The sequence below is a fragment of the Budorcas taxicolor genome, chromosome 8 (genome assembly GCF_023091745.1).
Source record: "Budorcas taxicolor isolate Tak-1 chromosome 8, Takin1.1, whole genome shotgun sequence".
NCBI classification, from domain to species: Eukaryota; Metazoa; Chordata; class Mammalia; order Artiodactyla; family Bovidae; genus Budorcas; species Budorcas taxicolor.
The window spans coordinates 45802361-45815563 of NC_068917.1; the positions used below are offsets into that span (position 1 = coordinate 45802361).

The 13203-nt window shown below is 38.2% G+C and overlaps 1 non-coding gene across 1 annotated transcript; it reads right to left on the bottom strand.

Annotated features, from left to right (window-relative positions):
• Positions 1-12272: 12272 nt before the first annotated feature.
• Positions 12273-12344, bottom strand: TRNAE-UUC (transfer RNA glutamic acid (anticodon UUC)). Its single transcript has one exon. It is a non-coding gene; the product is annotated as a tRNA-Glu (tRNA).
• Positions 12345-13203: the final 859 nt, after the last annotated feature.

The window sequence follows — 13203 nt, forward strand, 5'->3', positions numbered from 1 at the left end:
TTTGCTTACAAAGGATGCACCCACATATCCCAGCAACAGCATTCTCAAATATTTACCAAAGAGAAATAAAAATATCTGTCCACACAAAGATGTGCACATGAACATTCACAAAAACGTCATTGAACAGACAAAACCATAAAGATTAACAGCATGGCCTTCAGAGCCAGGTCACAGAGAGGCTGTATTAACAATAACCTTGAAATGAAAACAATCCTAATGACCAAAAACTGGCAAATGATTAAACATATAATGGTATATTCATATCATGGAATACTACTCAGCAATGAAAAGGAACAAACTACTGATGCATTTTCTTATGGATGAATCACAAAATAATCATGCTATTAATTAATTGAGGCCCCCAAAACTATATGACTCCATTTACATAAACTTCAAAAAAATATAAAGCCATAGTGACAGAGAGTCAGTCTAGTAACTGTCAGATCCTGGGTAGAATAGAGAGAGAACTGACTGCAAAGGAGCAGAAGGGAACTATTTGGGTTGATGCAAATGTTCAATATCCTGATAATGTGCATGGCTACATAACTATACCTGTTTGTCAAAACTGCTTAAACTTCACATTTAAAAGTAGTGAATCTTATTTATGTAAATTGCTTTTAGTAAAGCTTATTAAAAAAAGAAATTGACAGGAAGAAATTACTCTAGCCAAGATGAATGCCACCTGTTAAGAAAATAATGATATATAAAAGCACAATAGGATTTTATGGAAAATTATAATTTACCTTATGTTTCAAATTTCTAAAAACATATCTGAATAGAATTAGTCTTTTTTTTTTTCCACTTTGAAATGAACATACTACTTGTAGATCACCTGATAGATGGCCAAACTTTGTGACACAATAATCTAGAACAAAGCTCTTGGTGTGAATTGGCCCTAACTTACACTAGCAACCTTTTAATTTTTTTCAGTGAATTATTTTAGTCTGAAAAAGTGAAAGTGAAAGTCACTCAGTCATGTCCAACTCTTTGTGACCACATGGATTGCAGCCCACCAGGCTCCTCTGTCCTTGGAATTCTCCAGGCAAGAATACTGGAGTGGGTTGACATTCTCTTATCCAGAGGACCTTCCTGACCCAGGAATCAAACCCAGGTCTCCTGCATTGCAGGCAGATTCCTTATCTGCAGAGCCATCAGGAAAGCCCTAGTCCCTCAGTCATATATGACTCTTTGTGACTCCATGGACTATAGTCCAACAGGCTTCTCTGTCCATGGAATTCTCCAGGTAAGAATAATGGAGTGGGTAGCTATTTCCTTCTCTAGGGGATCTTCCTGACCCAGGGATCAAACCCAAGTCTCTCACACTGCAGGCAGATTGTTTACTGGCTGAGCCACCAGGGAAGCCCCAAGAATACTTTAGTCTACTAAATAATATTTTAGTCTACTGATCCCTAAATGTAGACATTTCTTGATATTCTGTTTTGGTGCTTCATTTTCCTTTTCTCTTTCCCAGCTCTTCATCTTTTCCCATAACCATGTCCAGTATACTGTGATGTTGCAGCCAACTCTCAGTAGAGGCGGAGTATACTTCTATACCCCTGGACTTTGAGATGAGCAATGCTTTGGTCAGTATTGTGTTTAGTGGACTTGACCCAAAGAGTAGTTGAAATGTGTTTGCAGAGTTAGCTTGCCTTCTAACATAGGCAGACTTTGGAGACACTTGAATTTTCACCTCCAGATGACCACAATAAAGAGGGTATCTCAGTAAAGCAGATCACACAAATTTTTTTGGTTTCCCAATGCATATAAAATTAGGGTAACACTATACTATGGTCTATTAAGTGTGCAATAGCATTATGTCTGAAAAACCAATGTGGCACCTTAATTTTAAAATGCTAACCATCATCTGAGGTTTTAGTGAATCAATCTTTTTGCAATCGTAATATTAAAGATCACTGATCACAGAACATCATAACATTAAAAACAATAAAATAATATTAAAAACAATGAAAAATTGTAAATATTGTAAGAATTATAAAAATGTGACAAAGAGACACAAAGTGAGCAAATGCTGTTGAAAAAATGGCAGTGATAGACTTGTTCAACATTGGGTTGGCACAAAATTTCAATTTGTAAAAAATGAAGCATTTGCAAAAGGCTGAAGCTGAAATCTCCAATACTTGGCCCACCTTATGTGAAGAGCCGACTCACTGGAAAAAAGACTGATGCTGGCAAAGATTGAGGGCAAGAGGAGAAGGGGGCATCATTGATTCAGTGGAAATGAGTTTAAGCAAACTCCAGGAGATACTGAAGGACAGGGGAGCTTGGTGTGCTACAGTCCATGGTGTTGCAGAGTCAGACATGACTGAGCAGCTGAACAATAAATGCCTATACGTCTGTAATCACCTTGAAAAGATGTTCTCCTGGGTAGCTTCTGTCGCTTCAGCCAGAGTCTCAGAACAAAACTTACATGTGTCACCCTTCAGTCAGACTGGAGACTCATAAGCATGAGAAGAAATACTGTATGGCATTGAGCTTGGAGATGATTTGTTACGAAACATTACTGTTGGCACCTTCCTCTTCCCTTCTCTTTTCTAGGGGAATTTAGTGGAAGAGATTATCTACTTCCACTACAATAATCACCACTAATAGGGAGAAAACCACTAAATCCCCCTCTAGCCTGGCCCTTCCTCTGAGCTCCAGACTCTCACGTGACAGTTGAACAATAAGTACCCACTTGACACATGAACGAAGGAAAAAAGTGAAATGTCAGTTAGTTGCCTAGTAGATATTCACACAATTTTATACATAACTTGTTCTCAGTAAATATTTTTGAAGTTAATAAAACTATTATTGATATAATTTTAATTGGGAGAGGATTACTTATGAATTCTTGCTCCCAGCAAGATACAACCTGATCTTGTTTTTCTATTTCACCTTCTCATTTGGAAAAGATCCTTTAAAGAAAAAAAAAAGAATCTTAAGATTCTAGTAACTTTTAAATTATTTTTGTATAATTCTTAAGAAATTAAAAAAACATAGGGACTTATAATGCGATAATGTGGGGCTGATATTTACATCAAATATTTAGCTTCTCCCTTCACTATTAAATATAGTATACATAGTATTTCATTTTTAACAGAAAGAAGCATGGATGGCTTGGGGTTGGTTTATTGAGATAACTTTTTAAAGATTTTTGCAGTTGACTTTGAGAGTGTATAAAGTAAAATAATTACAATACAATCTGTCATTATAAAGGGTTAAATAAATAAGGAAGCAAATGACTGTAATGTCAAGTATTTGAAAATTAAGGCTCATGAACAAATTAGTCTATAGACATAAAAAACAAACTACCATATGAAATATCTGAGGGAGAATGATTGAGATTAGGTAGTTTTTTCTATGTTTAAATTTTATTAATATACACTATTTTTTTTTAGAATTTCTATAGATGTGCATAATGTTTGAAGACAGAGAATCCCTATATATTAATATTTCTTCACGTAGTTTCCTGTGTTATCACCATCTTAGCGTGGTATATATGCTAGAGTCATTGAACCAAAACTAAAACATTACTGTTGAAAGTCTACAGTTTAATCAGATGGTCTTACTTTCCACGTAACAATGTCTTTTTCTATTCCAGGATTTCTTCCTGATGACCACATCACATTTACTTGTCAGGTTTCCCTAGGCTCCTTTTGGCCGAGACAGTTTCTTAGACTTCCTTTATTTTTGATGAACTTGACAGTTTTGAGCTGTACTGGTCAAGTGTTTTGTAGGATGTTCCTTGAATGGAATTTTCTTAATGTTCGTCTCATGACTAGACTGGAATAATAGGTTTAGCGGAAGATGATAACCGAGGTATAGCGACATTTCATCACATCATAACAGAGATATGTGCTTTCAATGTGATTTATCACTCCAGATATTGACCCTGATCACCTGGTCGAGGGTGACTGTACAACAAATTTCTCTTCTGTAAAGTACTCTTTTCCTCCTTTCTATACTCTGCTCCTTGAAAGAAATCACCATGGGCAGCCCACATTTAAGGAGTGTAGTGATACGATCTTCCTTTTTGAGGATGGAATACCTACGTAAATTACTTTGAAACTCTTCTGCATGGGAGATTTGTCTCTTCATCCTCATTTACTTTATCAATTATTTATACCTGGTATGAACTAAGGGATATTTATTTTATACTTTGGGACATGGTACAATGCTAGTTTATTTATTGTGTGGCTCAAATTGTTCCAGCTTTTATCTGTTACCATAATATGATACACAGGCTTATCCTGTGTATTTTCCTAGATCCAAAACCAACCACTTCTCCAAGAATTCCTTATCCAATTTATTGAACAGTGATATTAGAAACCAAGATGCAGGTGTTAGGTTTACTTGTTGCTGCTGGGCACTGTTGCTTACAGGTGCTCTGCAACTGACAGAGCAAGGACTATACGTATGTTGCTTGCTTGCTAAGTCGCTTCAGTCGTGTCCGACTCTGTGCGACCCCATAGACAGCAGCCCACCAGGCTCCCTGTCCCTGGGATTCTCCAGGCAAGAACACTGGAGTGGGTTGCCATTTCCTTCTCCAGTGCGTGAAAATGAAAAGTGAAAGGGAAGTCACTCAGTCGTGTCTGACTCTTAGTGACCCCATGGACTGCAGCCTACCAGGCTCCTCCGTCCATGGGATTTTCCAGGCAAGAGTACTGGAGTGGAAATTAACTTCTGTCTATAAATATTTTCATATGTAATCTGGATACATATACATAACAATGTCCTAAACTCTAATTCATTTCCACATTGATAATTATGGCCTCCTTCCCTTGCTTAATTGTAGATTCCTATTTTAACAGAAAAAACCTGGCTTACACTGTCTGCCATACAATTCTTAATTTTTCAATTCCAGTAGATTATAGCCTCCTTCCCTTGCTTAATTGTAGATTCCTATTTTAACAGAAAAAACCTGGCTTACACTGTCTGCCATACAATTCTTAATTTTTCAATTCCAGTAGACACATATAGCATATATACCTATGTATCATATTTGTTAAGCCCTATCCTCATGGAAACCAACTTTATTAACTAGAGTGTACTTCCTTTTTGTCTTTAGTCCAAAAACTCTTCATTCCCAACCTAGGCCAGCAACGTCCCCCCATTCCCTTCAGTGAGGCTGTTTCCTACAGCTGTAATACAGTTAGATTTCCTTGTCACAGTCTGCTTTCCTTCATGAGATCTCTGCCCTTTTAAATGATTTTTTTTAAGGTACACAGATTAAAGCTTACTTTGGCCACAAAGTTCCATAGGTTTTAACAAATGTATAATATCAGGTATCTAGCATTACAGTAGCATACAGAATAGGTTCACCACCTAAAAATCCCCTGTGCTTCACTCACATAACCCTTCCTTTTTTCCCCCAAACCCTTGACATCACTGATCTTTCTGCTGTCCATTTCCATAATTCCATATGATTAGAATTATAAAATATAATATATAGAGGTCTCAGACTAGCTCCTTCCAATTAGTAGTCTGTATTTTAGGTTCATTATTTTTTTTCTTCATGGTTTGATAGCTCACTTGCTTTTATTGCTAAGTAATATTCCATTGAATAGATGTACCACAATTTGTTTATCAATTTACCTGTTGAAGGATAACTTAGGTGATTACAAGTTTTGGCAATTACATTCCATAAAAATGTATGAAGGCTTCCTTCTCCACACTATCAACAGTTGTTTCATGATAAAAGTAGGAAATTAAGTAAACAAATACTTACAGAATGCTGAGATTCCCAGCTATCTTCTCTGCCAGGGTTCCAGAATTCTTGCACGAGGCTTTTTGTCCCTAAGGCAGGATATGCAAAGTGTTTTCTCTCAACAGTCTCAACTGTGACTCAAGCCCGTCACAGTTCACAAACCCTACCTGAGTTTCTCTAAACCTATTGAGTTTGCAGTCTCTCACTCTCATGTAAGGAGATAATTTTAAAAAATTACAGAAATTCAGAGAAAAGCTTCTAACAAGAAAGGGTAACACCAACTAAACAAATATAAAAAGGCAACTTGGAATAAACAAATACAGAAATGAGAAAGAAATTTAAATATTATTTTCCTTAGTAACCTCAGAGATAGAAAATAATCTAACCACAAAGAGAGAACAGAATGCTTTATTAAAAATAAAGAAATATTCAGAGAACACTACTGGTTTTTGGCAAGCAATAAAAAAATTATAGCAGAAATGAAAAACTCAGTTGAAAGCCTGAAAAGATAATAAGATAGAAAAAAACATAGTAAATAAAGAAAAAAAAATAGGTGGCAGAACAGGGGGTATAGTAAGGTACTGCTCCAAAAGAGAGAACAAAAAATACAGAGGAAAGCGGATCACTAGTGATACTATCTGAGCAAAATTTTCAGAATTAGAACATGACTTAGGTTAAAGGGGCTCACTGACAATCTAGAATAGTGAATAGAAACAGACTCGCAGCAAAGCAATAGTGAAACTTAAAAACACTGGAGACAAAGAACGTGTACTACAATCTTCCAGGTAAGAAAACAAATTAGGGCTCGCATGAAAGATGAGCAATCAATATGGCTTTACGCTTCTTAAGAAAAGCACAGGAAAATAGAAGAGGATGAGAGAGTCCTTCAAAATTCTAAAGGAAAACGACTTCCGTCCTAGATTTCTATACCCAGCTAAACATTACTCAGGTATTGGGATAGAAGAAAACTATGTTCAGACATGCACAGTCTTAAATAATTTATCTCCCGTGAATGACTTTTCAAGCTCTTAAAAGTGACCTCCACCAACACGAGAGTAAATAAAGTAGTGAAAAGCGTGGAGTACAGGAAACGGAAGACGTGACACAAGAGAAAGGTAAAGTAGTCTGATGATGGTGAAAGGAGATTTCAAATAGAATGGCTATCAAATAGTTGATTGGCGACTAGGCTCCAGGAGAGAGTTCTCCAAGATGGCAAAACTGACGGAATGCCTCATGTGCATATTGACTGATAGCGTATTTAAATAGCTGACAGAAAGTTTGAGGTTGAAATAGTGATAAATTAAAAAGCAATAATAATAATAATAATAATAATAATTCCAGGCAAAGAAAAAAGTAGTGCAGAGGGAAAAAAATCCTATCATAGTTTCTTAGCTGTCAATAAAATTTGCACATAGTAAACACAGAGCATTGACACTAATAAATTGTAGCATAATTTTATTGAGAAGATAGGGGAAGAAAAAATGTGTAAGTGTGATAGTTCTAGAGCTGAAGTGAAAACTAACTCTTCATGCTATTTTACAAAGAAATAATATGTTTTAAAATTTAACAACTATTGATATATTTTTAAGACATATGGAGGTAAGCTGAGAAAGGGTTAAATGAGTAGAAATTTTAAAGATCACCTTTAAAAAAGGCAAACTATAGGGGAAGGAAGAAACTGCTACTTTTGGTAACCAACTTGAAGAACTAGATTTTTAGATATATACAAGTAAAATTTTGATAAACATGGAAAGGAAAAATTCATACACAAAACAGACACATAAATCAATGGAACAAAATAGAAAGCCCAGAAATTAACTCATGCATGCATGCCCACTGAGTCACGTCCAACTCTTTGCAATCCCCTGGACAAAGGAGATAAGAATATATGATGGGGGAAAAAAACAAAAAACAGTCTCTTCAATAAGTGGCCCTGGAAAAAATGGACAGCTACATGTAAAAGAATGAAATTAGAACATTCTGTAACACCATATATAAAATTGTGGCATTTGCAGACAAGGATGGACCTAGAGACTGTCAGACAGGGAAGTCAGAAAGAAAAAAACAAATTTCATGTAATATCACTTATATAGGAATCTAGAAAAATGATGCAGATTAATTTACTTGCAAAGCAAAAACAGAAAAAAAAATAAACTTAAAATGGATTAATGACCTAAACATAAGGCCGGACATGATAAACCTCCTTGAGGAAAACAGGCAGAACACTCCTGCACATAAATTGCAGCAGTATTTTTGGGTCCACCTCTTAAAATAAAGGGAAAAAAGCAAAAATAAACAAAAAGGACCTAGTTAAAAGCACTTTCACAGCAAAGGAAACCACTGATAAAACAAAAAGACAACCTAGTGAATAGGAGAAAATATTTGCAAATGTCATGATTAATAAAGGATTAAAACTCATCATATATAAGTAGCTCATACAACTCAACATCAGAAAAACAAACAACTCAACTAAAATATGGGTACAGTCCCTCTGCTATTCACATGAAATTACCATGACATTGTTAATCAGCTATACCCCAGTACAAAATGTTTCTGGTGAAAAATTAAAAAAAGTAAAAATTTAAAAGGAAAACAGTGGGTAGAGAAATTGGATAGATGTTTTTCCAAAGAAGAAATGTAGATGGTCAACAGGCACATGAAAAGATGCTCAGCATTGCTAATCATCAGGTGAATGCAAATCAGAATCACGGAGAGGTATCTCCTTACTCGCCTCAGAACAGCTATCATCAAGAAAAAAAAAGAAAACACAGAAATAACAAGTGTTAATGAGGATGCACAGAGATGAGAATACCAGACCACCTTATCTGCCTCCTGAAAAACCTGTATGCAGGTCAAGAAACAACAGAACTGGATATGGAACAACAGACTGGTTCAAAACTGAGAAAGGAGTACAGCAAGCCTGTATACTGTCACCCTGCTTATTTAATTTATATGCAGAGCATGTGCGTGTGTATGTCTAACTCTGCGACCCTATGGACTGTGGCCCACCAAGCTTCTCTGTCCACGGAATTCTCCAAGTAAGAATACTAGAGTGAGTTGGCAGGCCCTCCTCCAGAGGATCTTCCCCACCCAGGGATTGAACCTGAGTCTCTTATGTCCCCTGCATTGGCAGGTGGGTTCTTTACCACTAGCACCCCCTGGGAAGCCCTATATGCATAGTTCAGTTCAGTCGCTCAGTCATGACCAATTCTTTGTGACCCCATGGACTGCACCATGCCAGGCTTCCCTGTCCATCACCAACTCCTGAAGGTTACTCAAACTCATGTCCACTGAGTTAGTGATGCCATCCAGCCATCTCATCTTCATCGTCCCCTCTTCGCCCGCCTTCAATCTTTCCCAGCATCAGAGTCTTTTCAAAAGAGTCAGTTCTTCACATCGGGTCTGATTACTTTTAGGATGGATTTGTTGGCTCTCCTTGCAGTCCAAGGGACTCTCAAGAGTCTTCTCCAACACCACAGTTCAAAAGCATCAACTCTTCAGTGCTCAGCTTTCTTTATAGTCCAACTCTCACATCCATATGTGACTATTGGAAAAACCAAAGCTTGACTAGATGGACCTTTGTTGGCAAAGTGACGTCTCTGTTTTTTAATATGCTGTCTAGGTTGGTCATTGGAGAAGGAAATGGCAACCCACTCCAGTGTTCTTGCCTGGACAATCCCAGGGACGGGGGAGCCTGGTGGGCTGCCATCTATGGGGTTGCACAGAGTCAAACACAACTGAAGTGACTTGGCAGCAGCAGCAGCAGGTTGGTCATAACTTTTCTTCCAGGGAGCAAGTGTCTTTTTATTTCACGGCTGAAGTCACCATCTGCAGTGATTTTGGAGCCCCCAAAAATAAAGTCTGGCACTGTTTCCACTATTTCTCTGTCTATTTGCCATGAAGTGATGGGACCGGATACCATGATCTTAGTTTTCTGAATGTTGAGCTTTAAACCAACTTTTTCACTCTCCTCTTTCACTTTCATCAAGAGGCTCTTTAGTTCTTCTTCACTTTCTGCCATAAGGGTTGTGTCATCTGCATATCTGAGGTTACTGATATTTCTCCCGGCAATCTTGATTCCAGCTTGTGCTTCTTCCAGCCCAGCGTTTCTCATGATGTACTCTGCACATAAGTTAAATAAGCAGGGTGACAATATACAGCCTTGATGTACTCCTTTTCCTATTTGGAACCAGTGTGTTGTTCCACGTCCTGTTCTAACTGTTGCTTCCTGACCTGCATAGAGATTTCTCAAGAGGCAGGTCAGGTGGTCTGGTATTCCCATCTCTTTCAGAATTTTCCACAGCTTATTGTGATCCACACAGTCAAAGGCTTTGGAATAGTCAATAAAGCAGAAATAGATGTTTTTTTCTGGAATTCTCTTGCTTTTTTGATGATCCAGCCAATGTTGGCAATTTGATCTCTGGTTCCTCTGCCTTTTCTAAAAGCAGCTTGAACATCAGGAAGTTCATGGTTCATGTATTATTGAAGCCTGGCTTGGAGAATTTTGAGCATTATTTTACTAGCATGTGAGATGAGTGCAATTGTGTGGTAGTTTGAGCATTCTTTGGCATTGCCTTTCTTTGGGATTGGAATGAAAACTGACCTTTTCCAGTCCTGTGGCCACTGCTGAGTTTTCCAAATTTGCTGGCATACTGAGTGCAGCACTTTCACAGCATCATCTTTTGGGATTTGAAATAGCTCCACTGGAATTCCATCACCTCCACTAGCTTTGTTTGTAGCGATGCTTTCTAAGGCCCACTTGACTTCACATTCCAGGATGTCTGGCTCTAGATGAGTGATCACACCATCGTGATTATCTGGGTCGTGAAGATCTTTTTTGTACAGTTCTTCTGTGTATTCTTGCCACCTCTTCTTGATATCTTCTGCTTCTGTTAGGTCCAGACCATTTCTGTCCTTAATTGAGCCCATCTGTGCATGAAATGTTCCCTTAGTCCAGCATAATCATTTGTGTGCACTGGTAGCATGCAAATTTTTGCTTTGACTAAAAGAGAAGTGAAGAATTTGGTATGTTTACTTTTGTAAGAGGTGGGTGGTATGAGGGAAGATGATAGAGAGATGAGAGAAAACATTCGACAAGTAGCCTTTATCTGTATGGGCTTCCCAGGTGGTATAGTGGTAAAGAATTCACCTACCAAGACAGGAGTTGCAAGAGATGTGGGTTCAATCCCTAGGTGAGCAAGATCCCCTGGAGAAGGAAATTGCAAACCACTCCAGTATTCTTGTCTGGAGAATCCCATGGACAGAGAAGCCTTGCAGGATACAGTCCATGTGGTCACGAAGAGTCAGACCCTTGATGCATTAGCATTATGTGGGGTACCATTAGCAGGGGCAACAATGAGATTCCTTCAGAAGGCTCTGGTGTAGCACGTGTATTTTGACTAGCTGAAGTTGAGGTAAGGATAAGCAGTATGGTAGATGTGACTCTGTATTTGTAGCAAAGAAGCAATGTGTTTAGCCTAAGTGTGTTTGCCCCAGAAGGCAGAGATTGAGTCAAAGCCTTGTGTACAGCAATCTGAGGGAACAGGGTTTGGGGACTGGAAAAATTGAATAGGGAGGGTGGAAACATTGGTACAAAAATATGTTATTGAACTGATCACCAACTTGTCAGCTGAAGCTCCATCTTACTGGAATTCTGAAATGCCATGTAGAATTGTCCTTATGCATTCGAGGGATCATAGAACATGGAAGCGTTTATGCATGACTCTCCTCTTCCACTAGCCCAGGTTTTACACCTGGGAGTACATTTCCCTAAATAAATTTAAAATAATAATAATAATAAAACAAATACTTAGAATCAGAGAAGCCCCTGACAGAAAATGAGATTTCTAGTGTAGGTGAGGCTACATGCTCTCAGGTTTTACTTGTAAAGGTGGTTCTTACATTAACAACTGGAGTAAAATGTCCAGAGGATATGAGGTGGGTAGAAGAAGTGTTTGCTGCAGTGTCTGATACTCTATTTTGTGGATTCCCAGAAATACTTGAGGGACAGGGTGGCTTTGAAGAGTTATCCGATATGAGCAAGTGGATAAGAATAACACTAGAACTTGAAGTGTAACTGTCAGTGTGACATTATTTATGTTTTCTGGCTGCTGAGGACTAAATTATTCTGTTTATACTTACACTTGTCTTTTTGCAACTTTTTATTTTATACTGAAGTACAGGTGATTAGCAATGTCAGGTTAGTTTCAGGTGCACATCAAAGTGATTCAGTTATACATACACATGTATCTATTCTTTTTCAAATTCTTTTTTTCCCACTTAGTTATATAATATTGAGTAGAGCTCCTTGTGCTACAGAGTAGGTCCCGTTTGGTTATGTATTTTAAATATAGCAGTAGTGGGAGGGATATCTTAGGAATTTGGGACTAACATGTATATTTGTCTTTTGTCAGGGCTCAACCCCAATAGGATGCTGGGCAAAGGCAAGTTTGGAGATGGGAGTGGTTCTCAGTCATCTTCAGTGATGGACCTGCACAGAGAGGTGAGTGTATCTTTCATGAATTTTTTTTGGCGGGGCCCAGTGGTGTGGCTTATGGGATTTTAGTTCCCCAACCAGGGATTGAACCTGGGCCACAGGAGTGAAAGTGCCGAGTCCTAACCTCTAGACCACTGGGGACCTCACAGAGGTGAATGTATCTTGAGAGTATGACCCTCAACCCCTGTAAAACATCCAGATAACTCCAAAAATCATACTGAACTTTAGTTTTGACAGGAGAACACAAACCGCGAGTTGTGAATAGAAAACAGAAGAGAACTGGACAGTCTGAGCAGAGGCTCCCAAAAGCATACACTGGCAGCAAGTATTTGGCATCTCTTGAGGAATATTGATCTTTTCAACGAGTATTCCTGGTTAGTAAAACCATCTCTGCTACAGTAGCCACAGCAGACTGAAGAGGCAACTGCAGGAGCCACTGAAAGCAATCAGATGCGGTTACAGGAAGGCTGACCACGCAGTGGATGCGGCAGCTTCTCACGCTACTCTCTCATTGCCTCGGAACCCTGACATATGTTCCCAGTATTGAAGGCAGTTATCATATGGCTCCTTTGCATCCTGCCTCCTTTGTGGCAGGAGTCATTTCTGAGCATGTCCAAAGAAGTGTTATACTGTACAATGCTTTCTAATAGTAGACACTTCTTACCACTGAATCAGTAAAATATCTTGAGAAATTATCATCTATCATTTCTCCTTGTTTTACATTCTTCCTATTCCACATATAAGCATGTATCACAGCTGGCTCTGTGGTTGTGCATACTTATATAAGAGAGAGTTCTCATAGGGAATAGAAATAGTCTACAAGAGTCTTTGCAGTTGTATTTAGTTAAGATGAGGTCATATTGAATTCAAGTCCCTAATCCAAAAACTGATATCCTTAAAAAAGAGAAATTAGACACACAGAGGGGGAAGACAGTTAAGCAAAGACAAAGGCAGAAATTCCTAATGCAGCTGCAAGCCCAGAAACACCAAGCATTGCCAG